The sequence below is a fragment of the Haemaphysalis longicornis genome, unplaced genomic scaffold (genome assembly GCF_048455015.1).
Source record: "Haemaphysalis longicornis isolate Haplotype H1 unplaced genomic scaffold, Haemaphysalis longicornis Haplotype H1 scaffold_7, whole genome shotgun sequence".
Classification (NCBI taxonomy): domain Eukaryota; kingdom Metazoa; phylum Arthropoda; class Arachnida; order Ixodida; family Ixodidae; genus Haemaphysalis; species Haemaphysalis longicornis.
Genome location: NW_027526422.1, coordinates 107,730,590 through 107,746,900, shown reverse-complemented (window position 1 = coordinate 107,746,900; position 16,311 = coordinate 107,730,590). Strand labels below are relative to the sequence as shown.

Sequence of the window (16,311 nt, the reverse complement as noted above, 5' to 3'; positions counted from 1 at the left end):
GGGCGGAACATGCAAAGCTTGTGAAGGGACGATTGCTACAGAAAGAAACAGCGTGACGCCAGAAGGAGGGTGAAGGTATAAAGTAAAAAAAAAACAAGAAAAACGACCGACTGTAAAAAGCTTCGTCGAACAAGAGCTGTGAAGAGCAAAGTGAAATGAAGGCAACAAATTTTAAAAGCTGTGGTTGTTACTCTTTCTTTCTTCTGAGCACATGCCCAATTGGGTGACTTGCCTTCAATTTGGAGCTTTGAGGGGCGAATGGGCTCGGGTTTTTGCAAATTCATAAAACTATGAAGTCGAAAAGTAAAAGTTGTAGAATAATGTGTGCCGCATGACACATGGACGTGATGGCACATGAGAAGGTCAGGTGCACACCAGCCGCGCAGAACCGCAATTACAGGTGGGGTGTGCCAGTCTTCTTATTGACGAGTTCACTACGAAATGAAAGGGAAGAAACTGACGCAAACACGGTATCGCAGAAAAGAAGCCGGTCGTAGTAATGCCAAAATTCATGTGGAAAGACAAAGAAATGAAAGCGAGGAAAAAAAACGCAAGTGCAATATATCTGTTCAGAATTATCGCTAGTACAATTACGAGTTGTTCATAAGTATCGCAGGTACAATGTGTCAGTTGTTATTAAGAATCGCCAAGATTTCGCCTTCAAATCACGTAAGCAGGCTGAAGTGGTTCTAGGATATTTGGTATCTGAAAGCGGACGGAGGGTTTCGACAGCACCGAGCAGCAATTACTTTGAGCGTGGCGCGTTTCCATCACCCGCTTTCTTTTTTTGCCAGTCGGCCTTATTAACGTGATTGCATTGTCTGCCACCGATGTCAGAAATGGGCAGAAATTGCTATTTAGGAAGGCAAATTTCAAACAAAAAGCTCATAAGAAAGCCTAAAATGAAAAATAAATGAATTTTGTAGTGAAATACAGATTAATAAAATAAAAGCGCGATGAAGTAATGTAGTTGGATTTGCTTGCCCCCTAGTAGCCACCGGTGCAGCAGTGGAACGAGAGACAGCAGTGAAAAAATTACGCCCACCTCCCCTAGCGGGAACCCTGGTGTGATGCGACGCTGAAGGGGGTTCCATTGTGCGTTTCTGTTGGGTCGATTACTTGAATTGCGTGAGCAATCGTCGGGTAATGCGAGAGAGAGAGAGTGAGAGAGAGAGAGAGAGAGAGAGAGAGAGAGAGAGAGAGAGAGAGAGAGAGAGTAGCGCGGACGACCGTCGACTGATAGACCGGCCGGAGCGCGGCACTCCGCTTAATGCGCAGCGCGCCCGAAGGAGAGGAGACCACGGAGAGAGAGGGCGCTGCACATGCGCACAGCGCGCTTCCGCCGCGCGCAGCGCCGCCCACCGGCGGAGTGAGAGAGCGCGCCACACTGCGCGAGCCACAGATATTGGGGGAGAGGGCGCGCTATCACGGCGAGAGGAGAGGGGTGAGCGGAGGAGAGACGCAGCTGTGCGGACGCGGACGGGGACGCCGACGACGACGGACGCAGGACAGGGCCGCCGGCAAGAGATGCTCCCCTCAGCGTCGCATCTAAAACGCGCCACGCCCTAGTCGCGCCTTCTTGGAACGCGCTTCCCTCAAACGGGAATCGGCGTAATACAAGGCTACGTCGTGGTGACTAGCTTCATGGGTTCCCCCTCGACGTTCGAGTGTCCACATGGAACTCATAGAGAGGAACACAGAGACGCTTCGGTGCTTAAGCGGTGAATTGGACAAGAAAAGCGGCATGTGCTAGGCGTTACGGATTGACCTTCTGACGGTGGCAACGGAATGCGGAACATAGACTGGGCATGGGCAAGCAGCGATGGAGCGAACGTGGCTCAAACCGTTCTTTTTGATTACACCACGGGTTAGTTCTTCCTTTTCACTGAATTATAAGCGCAATAGTAACCGGTGTTTGCTGCTTGTCCTATGCCCTAATACGCTCTTGTTGTTGGCCCGCGATTGCGTTCGGGTGACCAAGTCTCTATGATGTGGAGCAAAATCCGGGCCCTTCTAACGATAGTTCCGATGAAAGAAATGGAAGCAATACTGAGGTACCAGCTACCATAAAGTCCCTCGCTCGAACCATGGAATAAAGGCACTTAAAAGTGGTTTCCTCCTTGAATGAAGTCAAGGATAGTCAGAAACTGCTCGAAGAACGGGTCTCAAATATTAACACCAGACTAGCTGCTGTAGAGTTAAAGGAAGCTCGCTAGAGAGCTTTCCTGCTCCAACCGATATTCAACGCCTTGTTGCAAAACACGTGAGTAGCGAGAATGCCGCCATTCAGTCCCGCTTGGAGGATCACGAGGATAGGTCTCGACGAGATAATCTTATTTTTCATGGTATAACTGACACGCCTGCCGAGACATGGTCCTAAACAGAAGAAAAACTGCGGACCCTTCTCTCGAACACATTTTCGCTGCAGCTGAATGACGAAGGCATGCGCGAGCACATAGGCTAGGTGGATACGTCCCGAACAAATGCCGCCCTGTCGTTGTTAATTTTGCTGCATTCAAAACAAGGGATAAAGTTATGTCCCAGCGATCCAAACTGAAAGGCAGTGGTGTAACCTTTCGAGAGGATTTTTGCAAGTCAACGAGGCTTTCAAGAACGCAGCTCCTTGAGCTTGGTAACTCTAGTGGACAGAAGTTTAACCTAAAGTACGACAAACTTTACATTAACAAAAAGTGTTATGTACATGTAGTGCAAACTGACACTGTGTGTGAAGTGACAGCTCAAAACATACCCGGAACCACTGGCCATATCGAATTCTCGTCTGCCATTCGCTAGGCTATAATGCACGCTCTTCTGCAGCTGTACCACCCTCTCCTGCCACTGTACCACCCTCATCATTGTCCTAGGAAACCTCGGCTGTTCAGGCGCAACGCAAACACGACTATTCATTTCTTTTCACCAACATCAGAAGTATTGTAAATAAACGTGATTCTTTGTCCTCCTTGATAGATACTTGATCAGCCGACGTAGTCATATTAACTGAAACGTGGCTTTCCAGTAAATTGGCCAACTGCGAGTTGTTTACTTGCAAAAAAGGCTACAACGTGTACAGAAGTGACCGTCGGTGCGAGTGCGTCGGCGGAGGAACCCTGATTGCTGTATCAAATGACCTAGTATCATTTTCCATTCCTATCACCGTCCCCGCATCTTTATAATTCATTTCAGTTAGCATCACTGTGAACCACAGAGACCGCGGTGTTCTGCACATGCTATCGGGCACCTAACAACGCTGATACCTTTTGTGCTGACCTGCTCGTTTCAACAAAATTATTATGAGATATCCTAGTGCTCCAATTTTCCTCTGGGGAGACTTTAATTTTTCCGCAATTTAGAGAGAAGATCAGCCTACAGTAACCAGTGGTTCCTCGGAATGTCTAGGATTTATTGATTTGTGTAACACGTTCCATCTGTCACAAATTGTAAAAACACCTACGCGCGTAACCACTTCCTCATCCAATGTCCTAGACCTAATTTTGACTACGGTACCGGATTCCATCTCGTCACTAACTGTTTTGCCCCGTTTAAGCAACCACGCGGTTATACACTTCAATATTCCTTCCGCTATACCACGTCCAATTAAGTGTTATAAAATGATTAGAGATTACAGTAAGGTTGATTTTGACGCAATTAACGAACTTTGACAATTCATATTTCCCGCAATTCTGGGAGAGTAGCATTGACGATAATTGGTGCTTATTCAAAGATATAGTTAAAACACCAACGGACAAATACATCCCACTGCGTCGGTTGGCACAGCACAAGTCACCATGGTTTAACCCACCGCTTAAATGCCTTCTTAATAAAAAAAAGCGCCTCTTTCACAGCTACAAGCATTTCATGTCGAGCAACAGACTATCATCTTATCTCTCCACAGCTTCAGAATACAAACGGGCTGTCTGCAGCGCGAAACACGCGTTTTTTACGCAAACCCTTCCTGATCTATTAAAGACTAATCCACGGAAATTTCGGAACGTGATTACCATGCGCCGAACCAATGACGTACAATTAAGACTACCCGATGATGTGGGTGTAGGAAAAAATGGTCCCGGAAAAAATGGTCCGGGAAAAAATGGTCCCGGAAGAAATGGTCCCGGAAAAAATGGTCCCAAATCCAAGGTAGGAAAACATGGTCCCGGAAAAATTGGTCCCGAAGCCAAGGCACGAAAAAAGTCTTGTTCGAGTAAAGCCGGTTAATCGAACCAAGAACGTTTGTCTTGCTAAAATGGACGAGGTATTAAAGAAAAATATAGGAATGTTCAGTTTCTAAAAATATCCGGAAAAAATTGAAGACGGCCCCAATCTAAAAATGCAAGCGCTGCGCTAGATTGTTGTCTATTACCCATGTTAAGCGAAAATAAAAATATAATGGCTGTTTCAAACAAGCAAGCACACGATAATTCGGTCGCCGAAATGTTTGCGCACGGAGGTGCCCGTGCAGCGAAACGGTATCCATACACCGATATGTACGTACACCGAAATGTCTGCACCGAAACGTCCTACACCGATATGCCTTGCACCGAAATGTCCTAGACCCAAGACGACGCTGTCCGCTTCTTTGATGGAGCTCCCACGGCTTTTTGTGCAATTTTCACCGATACTGACGAAACCTTGCAGCGTAGAGCTTCTATGACCTTCCAGACACTGAGATGGCTGTGTTCGACTAAGCTACTAAACCGACGGTTCCAGGCCTCGGAGTCGGTTGTGTGGTTTTAATCCAATCACTTGCATTAAAATATTTAATCCACGCTCAGCCCTACCATCCATCCATCCATCCATCCATCCATCCATCCATCCATCCATCCATCCATCCATCCATCCATCCATCCATCCATCCATCCATCCATCAAAGCGTCCGTCCGTCCGTCTGTCTGGTCACCCAATTTTCTTTGTTAGATTTTAGCCTCCAAAGGCTTTAATTTCGGCCCCTAATAGGAATATTAAAGCATTCGATCTTTCTCAAACCTTTACCTAAAACGCAAAGGGACAAAATTAAACCGCAACATCAGATCGGTTCAGATCGGACTAACTTGAAGGGAAACACGTTGGCTGGGCCATGGGACCATTTTTTCCTAGATGGTCACTGGGACCATTTTTTCCGGGACCATTTTTTCCGAGACCATTTTCTCCGGGACCATTTTTTCCGGGACCATTTTTTCCGGGACCATTTTTTCCGTTTCCGGATGATACACCTGTGCCCTGTCCCCGATGTTCTGACGTACTAAATAACACATTTTCCCTATCGTTTACAGATTCTACACTAACAACATTTCCTTCTTCGTGCACCGTACTCTTTGAACAAATGAATGCTATTACAATTGAATAAGAAGGTATCGCTAACCTCATTCGTAACGCCAAATTCTCATCCTCCTCCGGTGTCGACGCACTTAACTATACCAGTTTATAAAAAGCATGGAAGCCTACTCAACCATTATCTTGTATTACATATTCTCACAGCAGGACCGTAGCCAGAGGGGGGGCCCTAGGGGCCCGGCCCCCCCCCCCCCCACCCCCCCCCCCCCCCGAAATTTTTGTGAGGAAAGGGGAGCGAGGGTGTTCTTCAGCAGCAGGGCTTTCGGCACCCCGCTGCATCAAGAAATTTGTCTACAGCAGATTACCATGTGCAAAACTGAGCATATCTTTCCGTGATATGCTCAGCGTAAGCCGCGTAAGCAACCCGGAGCATCAGAAAAGAGTACAGGAAGCCGCATGCGACAGTCGGCGCCTGATAAACAGAGTAGGGCGGGCGATACCGACTTTACTGCCCGTGCGGCTCTCCCGCTCGGACCACCCACACCATTAATTTCACCCCCAAACATGCCCAGCCTGCGGCGCCCACGACGAGCACTTCACTCTCTGTGCGAGGGTGCAGCAGACCCCTTCCCTCCCAATCCACCTGGCAGCAGGCGCTGCGTGATCCGGAGGCATCAAGCCAGGTCTAGGTGATATCGCAAAAGCAGTCTTCGCCGTCCTGGGGTCGACCACCCAAGCCTGCCATCGACCGAGTGCTCCCTCCCCTCACCCCACTCATCGGCGAGGAGCATCCCGTCGTTTACACAATGACGCGTCGACGACCCGTGCCGCGGCTGCTGGACATGATCCGCTTTCGGCGGCCCTCTCGGCCACCCAAGCGCCCTCGAATGCCCCCTTAATGACCGGAAACGTTCCGAAGAGGTGGCGACAAAGGCTTCATGCGGCACCTCACTTTTGGCGGCAGGCTTGACATTCCTGTCTGCTTCTTTGGGGACGTGCCGCGCATCGTTCTCCAGGACTTTGCGGTGTGGCTGATGACTCTGTAAAGGCCGTTGTTCAATGAGCCGCCAATGCCAGAATACCAGAAGGGATCCCAGATGTCCTCCCGACGCTTCAACATCGGTGGTCCGAAGGGCTTCGACCTTAGGCAGATTGCCTCACCGGAGTCAACCAGACCTTCACGTGTGCGAGAGGGAAACGTTCCCTCTCTGTGTGAGAGTGCGGGCGAGAGTATGAGCGCCATGGATTTTTGTGATTGGTGCGTTCCTAATAACAGCGGGAGAAAGTGGACGGAACTACGGCACTGCCTGTTCACGCTGGTCAAGAATGTAAATACTTCTACATAAAGTTTTCTTTCTCCCTCAACTTGGTCCTCATGCTCCGGAACGACACCAACCGCGGTCAACTTCAACCATGCTACCCCGGTTCACAACAGTGACCACCCAGGCACTGGCAATCGCGGCGGCCTTCTGGCCCACCCCTCCCCCTTCCCTTGATCCCTGAGTTTAAACAATGTTGTTCTCTCTCTCTCTCTCTCTCTCTCTCTCTCTCTCTCTCTCTCTCTCTCTCTCTCTCTCCGCCCCCACCAAGGAAAATCCGCGGCACGGAGCGACACAGGGCGCCCCCGGCTCAAATTCAGTGGCGAGATCCTTTGCAATAGAGGCCAAGACGCACTGCAGTTCAGCCCGTGTTTGGGACGGAATATATCGCGTATCTGCCCTCCTTTGTGTGGTGTTCCCTGCGTTCCTCATTATGAGCACAAAAAAGAAGCGGCAAGGTTCAACACTGATGAACTACTTCAACAAGCTTCCGAAGGTAAGCTTTCTAGATTTGTGCAATTTTACATAAGTGCGAGAGCGTAATAGAACGCGTATACAATGCATCAGCATTTCTTATGTCGAGTTTGCTCCGCGATCGCACATCGATCTGCGACCGCACATCGACCCATCGTACGCACTTCCGCTCTGGCAGGCCTTTCTTTAGTGCTTTAAGGAAGAAGGACCTGGCCACTTCTTCCCAAAGCCGCCTCAAGACCACCCCACCTCAAAGGAGTGGACATGGTCCCCGTCTTCCACCGCCTCAACCCACTTTATTTGTGCCGCAGTGGTTTTACCCTGTTATATGCAGAAATAAAAACGTACAAAAAATATTTCGGCTATTCGTAGTTTTATTTTTGGCCCAGAGTAACGTAGTATTTTTTTATTAGCGGCATTTCTTGAGACATATTGTTCGTATGCAAATATAGTACTATTTGGTAGATTACTTTCCATACTAAAGATATAAAAGAGTAAATAGTACTTAAAAACTCAAATAATTTACATACTGCTATTTTTACGGAAAATAATTTCTGAAAATGGGTACTTTCTTGACATAGTCAAGGCCTACAGCGAGTGAGCCCCCCTGGGCCCCGCCCTCCCCCCCCCCCCCCCCCCCCCCTTCGAAAAAAATTCCTGGCTACGGGCCTGTCTCATTCTTGACGAAGTGGCAACCTCCCTTTAGAGTGGGGCATCGGCAAGAGTGGTGGTCCCAGTGGACAAGTCTGGTGAAGTTGATTCTCCCTTTAACTGCAGACCAATTAGTCTCACTTATGTTCCGTGTAAACGCCTGGAACATATAATCTATTCTAGCCTTATTAGTTTCCTTGAATCAAATTTCTTTTTTGCGCCATACCAACACGGATATCGCAAATATCATTCCTGTGAAACCCAATTAATAGCATTTACCAATGACTTATTTTCAGCGTTAGATCACTCATTGCCTATTGACTCCATCTTTATCGATTTTGCGAAAGCTTTTGACACCGTATCCCACCAACTTCTTCTCTTCAAGCTGAGCAAACTTGACCTAGACGCCAACGGACTGAATTGGATTGAATGTTTCCTACATAACAGTACCCAATATGTCAGTATCAATGGTTACCAATCCGACCTTCACCCATTTACCCCCGGTGTGCCACAGGGGTCAGTTTTATCCCCTCTCCTATTTCTTATATAGATAATTTCCTTCCTGAAGCTGTTTTTTCTTCCATACGGCTATTCGACCATGACTGCGTGGTATATAGAAAAATGACTAACCAATCCGATGTTTCTTGCCTCCAATCCGACGTTGACAACATCTCTGCATGGTGTGACCGATGGATGATGAAACGTAATACTAACAATTGCAAATCAATGCGAATTTTACGGAAGACTAATCCCCAAGACCCCGATTATTTCCTAAATAAGTTGCCTTTATCACCCGTCAGGTCTTATAAATACCTTGGTGTCTACATTACTAATCCCCTGAATTGGCACCCTCACATGCAGCACATAACCAACAATGCCAACCGGATGCTTGGTTTTATGCGTCGAAACTTTTCTCTCGCACCTACCGCACTCAAACTGTTGCTCTGTAAAACGCTGGTGCGGTCAAAAGTAGAATACGCATCATCTGTTTAGGATACACCAACTAACACTCTCATTTCCACACTTGAATAACTCCAGAATCGCGCAGCACGACTTATACTTTCAAATTATTCCCGTTTTGCTAGTGTCACACAAATGAAATCTTCTTTACATATTCCAGGTCTTTCGGCCCGTCAGCAGTTATCTGGTTTATGACTCTATCATAAATTTGTTTATACAAATGTAATGTTAAAAGGAAGTCTTTCCACTCGTCCTAGCTACCTATCATCTCGCATAGACCACGACTTCAAAGTTGGCTTACGCCAATGCAGGTCTAACCTTTTTTATGATTCTTTTGTACAGAGAACCAGAAGGGATTGGAACCACCTTCCTGCCTGTGTTGTTTCAATCAGGGATCATTCACTTTCAGAACTGCACTTCTTGGCTGTATAACCTGAGGTTGTTTGCCATTTTCGCCCACTACTTGCGTGTTATTTTATTGTTATTTTATGTAGCATGTACCCTGTCCTCTCTGTAACGCCATAATGATTCTGAGAGTATGCAAATAAATAAATAAATAAATAAATAAATAAATAAATAAATAAATAAATAAATAAATAAATAAATAAATAAATAAATAAATAAATAAATAAATAAACGAACAAACGCACAGAGCGCCGATTGATTCCCATTCTGTTTTTTCAGGTTGCAACATGGCTTCCGCTGAAGAAACACGCGTAAAATCAACTGAGGCGCAGGGGAGTGGTAAAGGAGCTCTAACAACAAGAGAATTAAAGCTTGACGGCTAAAAATGAGCTCGTCGAGTTCCATCGTAGGATAAGTGAAGCAAACAAACCAGCTGAAACACCTCGGCTTGGGAAATTTTGCGGAAAAGTAACCGTCTACCCGTGAAACTCCGTCATCACAACTCGTTTTGCAATGACGGGATTTTTAAGTGCAAATGCACTTTATAAGCGACCCTGAATTCCGTTGACCGCCGTCCGTCCACATAGCAACAGCTGCGGGTGCGCGCGCTCCTCGTCTTCCTTGGCAACGGGGGAGATGGCACATACCCACGTGGGGGATTGGCCAGGAATCTCCTCGTCATCCTTGGCAACGGGGGGAGATGGGCGCGCGCTGCCTGGCCGCTGACATGGCACATACCCACGTGGGGGATTGGCCAGGAATCGGGCGTGAGAAGGGCTAGAGTACTGACACGAAATTTCAAAGCTGAGATCCGCTCTAGCAATCAAGTACAACGACAACACAAATAGGTGTCTGTGCATGGCACATACCCACGTGGGGGATTGGCCAGGAATTGGGCGTGAGAAGGGCTAATGCACCCGCTTAAAGGAGTACTGACACGAAATTTCAAAGCTGAGATCCGCTCTAGCAATCAAGTACAACGACAACACAAATAGGTGTCTGTGAATAAATGCATCTTTCTTTCTTTGTAGTTGTGTGTGTGTGTGTGTGTGATCTCTCTTTCGCGAACATTACCGAACCGCGCAAATTCAATTCGTGCATTCGCACTTTCACATTCTTCCCCTCGGGGAAATGCGGGGAAATTTTTTGACTGACGCCGATGGACCAAGCTCAAGCTCAAGCAGCTCTGCTGTTAAAAATGCCAAGAAAAAAGCTCCCGCGACGCCATGCGCCCAGCACGACCTTCTCGCAGCGGCGTTAGCTAACGAAATACCCAGGTCACGTGAGAATGCCCATCCCCAGGAGAGCCCATACGTTTCCGAGACCAGGCGCCTGCCCTGTTAGCTTTGATACTTGCATGTACTTTTTCCGGTCCAAAAAGCTCAGTTGTTCTATCCCAAACTCTAGTTACAACATTCAACCAATTCTAACATTAAACCAATTCAACCAATTCAACCAACTCTAGTTACAACATTCAACCAATCCTGGACCAGGACGAATTTTTCTTCAACTGCGAAGTTTCCGAGAAAGCTGTATAGCTTTCCTTCGTAGCCGTACGGCTGCATTTAGGTGGATGTCAAACTTTCCTTCACAGAAACTTACTCCACCTTGGGGATTTCCCCTAAATCTGGTCGATCAATTCTATTTTCTCTTTCTTCGTATAAATCGCTAGCTTTATAATTTTCCGGTATTTTAATCGGGCGCAATAGCCCTTCTCCCGTCCGATTCCTGGCCAATCCCTCACGTGGGTATGTGCCAAGTCACCAGGAACAACAAAAACAACAACGAGAGCCCAGGGTCGTCCAGGCATGCGCGTGGGCTCCCACCCCATGCGGAACTCCCGCCTTCATCGTTGTCGTCTTCGGTGCCGCGTACCCGTGGCTCGCCGGTCGCTATAGGGCCTTTCCGGAGAGCCAGAAGCTGTTGTGTTGCCCACGTGATGTTTTTGGTCGGTTGAGAAATGGAATTATGGGGTGGGGCCGTTGAGACGGGGTATTCCACCTTGGGTGGGTCGGAGGGAGGCGACGTAAGCGGGCTAGACTCGGTCGGTGGCTGTTGTTTCTCCAGCCTCGCACGACAATTGCAAGATGCAGCAATGTTTCTTGTAAAATGTTGTTTTGACCAAATTCTGCTTTTTCTTTTACTAGTTAAAATGGTTTGGTATCTTTTATGTCGGTTTAGATGTTGGGCGCGGCATATCAAAGCGTTTTTTCAACGTTTTGCATCGCATTTGAACAACCGGGCATGTACCTGCCTTGCAACGGAATAGCGCCCTGTACGTTCCAACTGCCAAACATAGGATCACACAAGCCCCGCCCCCTTCTTTCCCCCCCCCCCCCTTTCCTAAACCCGAACGCCTATTGTCGCTTTTTCACGGTTTATTCGATGGGCTGATGCGCGGGGATTAATGATAACAATGTGGCATCCCCTGTGCTGCACGCGAGCTGTGAAATGAACTATACATTTAATCTGTAAGCGGCGTTGTTATGTTGACATGGCAGTCAAAGTGCAACTTGGGAATTGGTGATGAGCACCGAGCGGTTTGTCGTTGTCTTTGGCCAATCCTTTTGCGTAAGTTTGAGGGAATAGTGGGTGGCCATGTTAACGTCAGCCAAGTAGGACTTGGTAAAACCCTTTACCTTAAAGTTGGTGGACCATAACGACATGCCAAGCTATGTCGAATGCGTAGTACGGCAAGACGCATGTTCAGAATGGCGACGTTAAGCGCCAAAACGCAGCATTAGGGCTAACGCTTTTTGAATAGGCTGCGAGCTTACGAAATCTGCAGCCACCGTCATCACTATAATATCATCATCATCATAAACAGCCGCCTATGTTCACTGTAGGGAAGCCGCATCACTGGCTAATTGACCTAAGTGGGCAGGTTAAGCTATCCCAACCAAAGAGAATTTCGTTTGGGTTACGTGGAGCCAATTTACAAATGTTCAGCCCACGTTCTTCCCCATGACGGATCTGAAGACGATAATTTTCCCGCCATATCAGCCAAGGGGTGTTCAAGGGGGACACAGCGGCAAGCAAAAAATCCCGCCATCTCCACGAAGTGAATGATGATGAGAGGGGCGAAGCTAAAATGCTTATCGGTAAAACCGCGAAACATTCGCCCACACATCATATAAAGACTCGGCACGTCAAGCTTTCCACCGCTCCGCTGACAAGCCCGTCGACGACGTCGATGTTTGTGGTGATTATGTAGGGCTTGTTTGGGACGTTGAGAATCTCCATGGGTAAGTTGGCGAATTCGGTGTGTGACATTTTAGCCACCTTGGCCGTCGCCTTCTGCAGAGCGTCTTGTGTCGCGTACCCCCGGTACGTGTCTTGAGCTCGCAGGCGACGAACGACAACCTCTTCTTCCTCTCCTCCTTGTTGGGTAGCAACGAACGCGTTGAACGTTTTGACCTCTTCGGCCAATCTTTGGTTGGCCAATCCCTAGGGGGATCTTGCCACAATCATCATCATTTTGCCGTGTACAGCAGCAACGAGGGACGGGACAGGGCCCGAGCAAGAGGAGCTTCGCCCCTAAAAGTCACCAGTTCCCATCGTCAACCTGGGTTGCCGAAGAGTTAGCTATCGCCTTAGCCCTCATACGTACGAAGTACTTAATCACTATTACGGATTCTCAAGCTGCCTGCAGAAGCTTCTTAGCCGGGAGGTTGGCCCCTTATACTTTAAAGTTACTATCACCACATTAACCCCGCCGGAAAGTTAATATCTGGATTCCTGGCCATTCCTCACTGACGGGCAACAACTTTGCTCATCAGCAAGCCCGCGCCCTGTCTCTCCAGGCTTCCGAGGAGACCGCATCGTCAATCGCGCTCGTAACATATCAAGACATAACGCAATATTACCGGTCCGACAGACAGAACTTTCCTCCCCCTCACCTTGCACTCTCCAAGGAAGAATCGCTGCTCCGCAGACTACAAACCAATACCTTTCCTCATCCAGTTCGCCTGCATGGTATATTTTCAACGCAATACTTTACTGAATGCCAGTTTTGTTCCCAACCCGGAGCTCTACCTTATATAGTAATACAGTATGAGCGCAATCCCAAACTTCCACCTCTCCGATCCCCTCATCCCATCCCTGAGCTGTGGGAGAACCTGCTAGCCAGTGGCCATCTGGACGTGCAGCAACTCCTGGCATCCATAGCGAAGGCTCTTTGCTCAACCTCGTGGATTGAGCAAGCTCAAATAAACGCTTCTCTGTCTCTCTATCGTCGGGCCCGAACTAATACACATCCTAGCGTGCTGCATCAAACCTGTTCTCATTCCGTCACGAGAACGATAATACATACGAGTGACAGATAAGGTGTCCCCACACAAAGGTATCCAAATCACTATTGGCGAGCGATAGATGTTTTCACCGTCAGCTTTTTTTAAACGCTCGCGTTGGTGGGTTGCTCAATGCGAACACGTAAAAAGCATTACCCGTATTTGCGCCAGCCACAGCTCAAGTTAAAAAATGCGCGCAAGAAAGTTTCATTACCATAGTTAGTGAAACTAGTTAGTGCATCTAGCTCCATAACGCTTCATACATTCCGTTTTGTGCACAGTAACAATACAAAATTTATTAAAAAAGGCAATACCGACAAATGGAAGTAAAATTGGAAAACCGAAACCTTTTCTGACTTCCAACTAGAAAAAGTCTTTGCGTGTGCCCCTCAGGAAACGGCACCGAACCGAGGTCAAACGAACGGGAATAAAATAGCAGAGGTAACTGCACTACAATCCAAGAAAAACTCTGCTGTTCTTGCGACGTTGCTTGCTGGAAATGGACCGCTTGCGATTCCTGTCCCTCTTGACGGCGGTGCTACCACTGGACCCTTGCGACAGATCTGTGCGTGCCGGCGACTTGAGAATTGCTTTCGATAGCGCCTTTCCCAGGGGCGTTGTTTTTCCAGAGCTTGTCGCGATGGTTGCCGAGGTGCCTCCAATTGTTGCTGGTGTACCCGCTCCAGTTGCCGCAGTGCTCGCACCGGTTACCGGGGTACTCGCACCAATAGTTCCGCCGACCGCCAGCACCGCCGAACCCGGGCACGATTCCGTCAGTTCCATATTTTTCTTGACGTTCCCTTTGCCGCCGTCCGCAAGTGCCTCCGGAAGAGCAGCATCAGGAGGCGTTCTAGACAAAGCGTCCTGGTTTGGTGTCATCGACATGGAGGGGGCAGTTTTGGGCGTCCTAGCAACCGGAGTTGTACGCTGTGCTGAACCTGGTAGGTTGGCTGCTTCGCCTTCGACTCGAATCCCCTGCGAGGGCGCATCACTGCAACACTGCCAAATGTCCAGGCTTCTCGGCAGCAGATTAGCGCGGAAGGCGAAAAGGTGAGCTGAGACGTGAAGACCAGGCTTCCCAGACCCAGAAGCATGCAAAGAGTTCGAAAGGGGAACTGCTGGCCCCTCTGGGCGTCGTACATCGGTAGCCGGACTAGCGCGGGAACTCCAAGCCCCGGCTCACCACACAGCGCACGCGTAGCAAAACCGACGACGAAGCCAGATACGGCACCGTACGCATTCGTGAAGGAGTTGAGGTGGAAGAAAGCGACAAACTGCGGGAACAGAAGCACGTAGGCGAGGTCCGAAGACAGCGTCCAAAGAGTGAACACTGAACGAACGCTGAGCGCCAGTAGTGTTGCCACAGTTCCCACCAATATTAACATTAGGCGAAGCACTAAGGAAACCTGGGAATCGGTCGCGCTAGGTTTGAAAATGAGGTGGAAGATGTTGCGGGAGATCAGAGATGATGCGCTAAGCATGGACGAGTCGACGGACGACATGACGGCGGCCGTGATCCCCAGCTGTCCCATAACGGACACGAGTTGTGGAGTCATGTGAAAAATCGCGTACGGGAGCACGTCCTTTCGGTGCTCCTCGAGCAGGTTGAAAGGGCCGGGGTAGCCAAAAGCGGTGAAGTTGGTTTTCTTGCCAGTTGCCCCGATGACCACCGGAGGGACGGCGAGGACCAAGCAACCAACAGCGGACAGATACGACAGCATCTTGGCCGTGAAAGCGGTCTGCGCGCTGAGGACTATCTGGAAGTACACCTGCCAAGAAATCCCGCCGAAGATGGCCGTAGAGAATTGATCCAGGATTTGGCTCACGTCCGTGGCGCCCACTCTCCCCATGAAGTCCTTGAATGGGACTTCAACGCGTGCCCCAGCGCTATTCCTCATGACGAATGGAACGCAAATCCACAGACCGATGACAGTAGTGGTCACTTGAAGGACGTCGGTGTAAAGCACCGAGAACAGGCTTCCCAGCGACGTGTACAAAATAATGATGCAGGCGGTTAGCACTATAGTTATGTTGGAGTTGACCTGTATCACGAGGGACATCGTGTCGCCCAGCGCGGCCAGGGCTGAAGCTGTCCGGAACAACTCCCCCAAAATGGCGGGCACGATGAGCGGAACAGCGATCCATGTCCCGTAGCGCTGCTGCAGAGGGTCCAACATGGTGAGCGCGTTGGTGGCACGCATCTTTCCCGCGAAAAGGGATCCACCGACAACCAGGCTGAGCGCAGATCCCAGGGAGGCATGGCCCCAGATGAGGCCGTAGTTGAACACGGCTTCGGCCGTCCCGTTGATGTAGCCGCCCCCGACCGACGTCGCGGTCATGGATGCTAGGCCCAGCGAAAAGTACACGGAGCGGTTGGCGGCGTATAGAGTAGGTAGATAGTCGTCTGGGACATCCGATTTCTTGCGAGTCAAGGACACTGGTGGTCGTGCCTTCCGTCCTTTCCACACCCCCACGGAGACAATGGCGATATAATAGAACACTACGATCAGCGTTCCGGTGATGTTCACAGCCATGGCGCATGGCTTCTTCTTCTTTCACGAGAAAAGCGGGCCCGTCTCATTTCGTGCTCTTCTTCCTTGAATAATGTCCCTCTCCGGTGGTACCACGGGAACTGGCGCGTATGCAGTTAGGACATCCAAAAAATAGGCTTGTGAAGTATGCATCAAACAGGGACTATCGATACTCTTTTTTCTTTTTTTATTAGTAACCCGCAACACCTGAGTGGCACCCCCAGTTCTCACGTGAAAATATTTTTGCTTTAGTTTGGGGCCACATCCCGGGGATTGTCGGGGAGGTGTGGTTGCGGTCATTCACGCGTACATTTCGGAGGCTAGGCACTTGCCCTGTTAACCCGTATAAAGATTGGTCCAGCGCCTATTCTCATAACAGTGACATCAATGTATAGTTTTCCTCCAATTCTACTA

General features: G+C 49.0%; 1 pseudogene; it reads right to left on the bottom strand.

Annotated features, from left to right (window-relative positions):
- Positions 1-14,241: 14,241 nt before the first annotated feature.
- LOC144146471 (high-affinity choline transporter 1 pseudogene) lies at positions 14,242-15,900 on the bottom strand (annotated as a pseudogene).
- Positions 15,901-16,311: the final 411 nt, after the last annotated feature.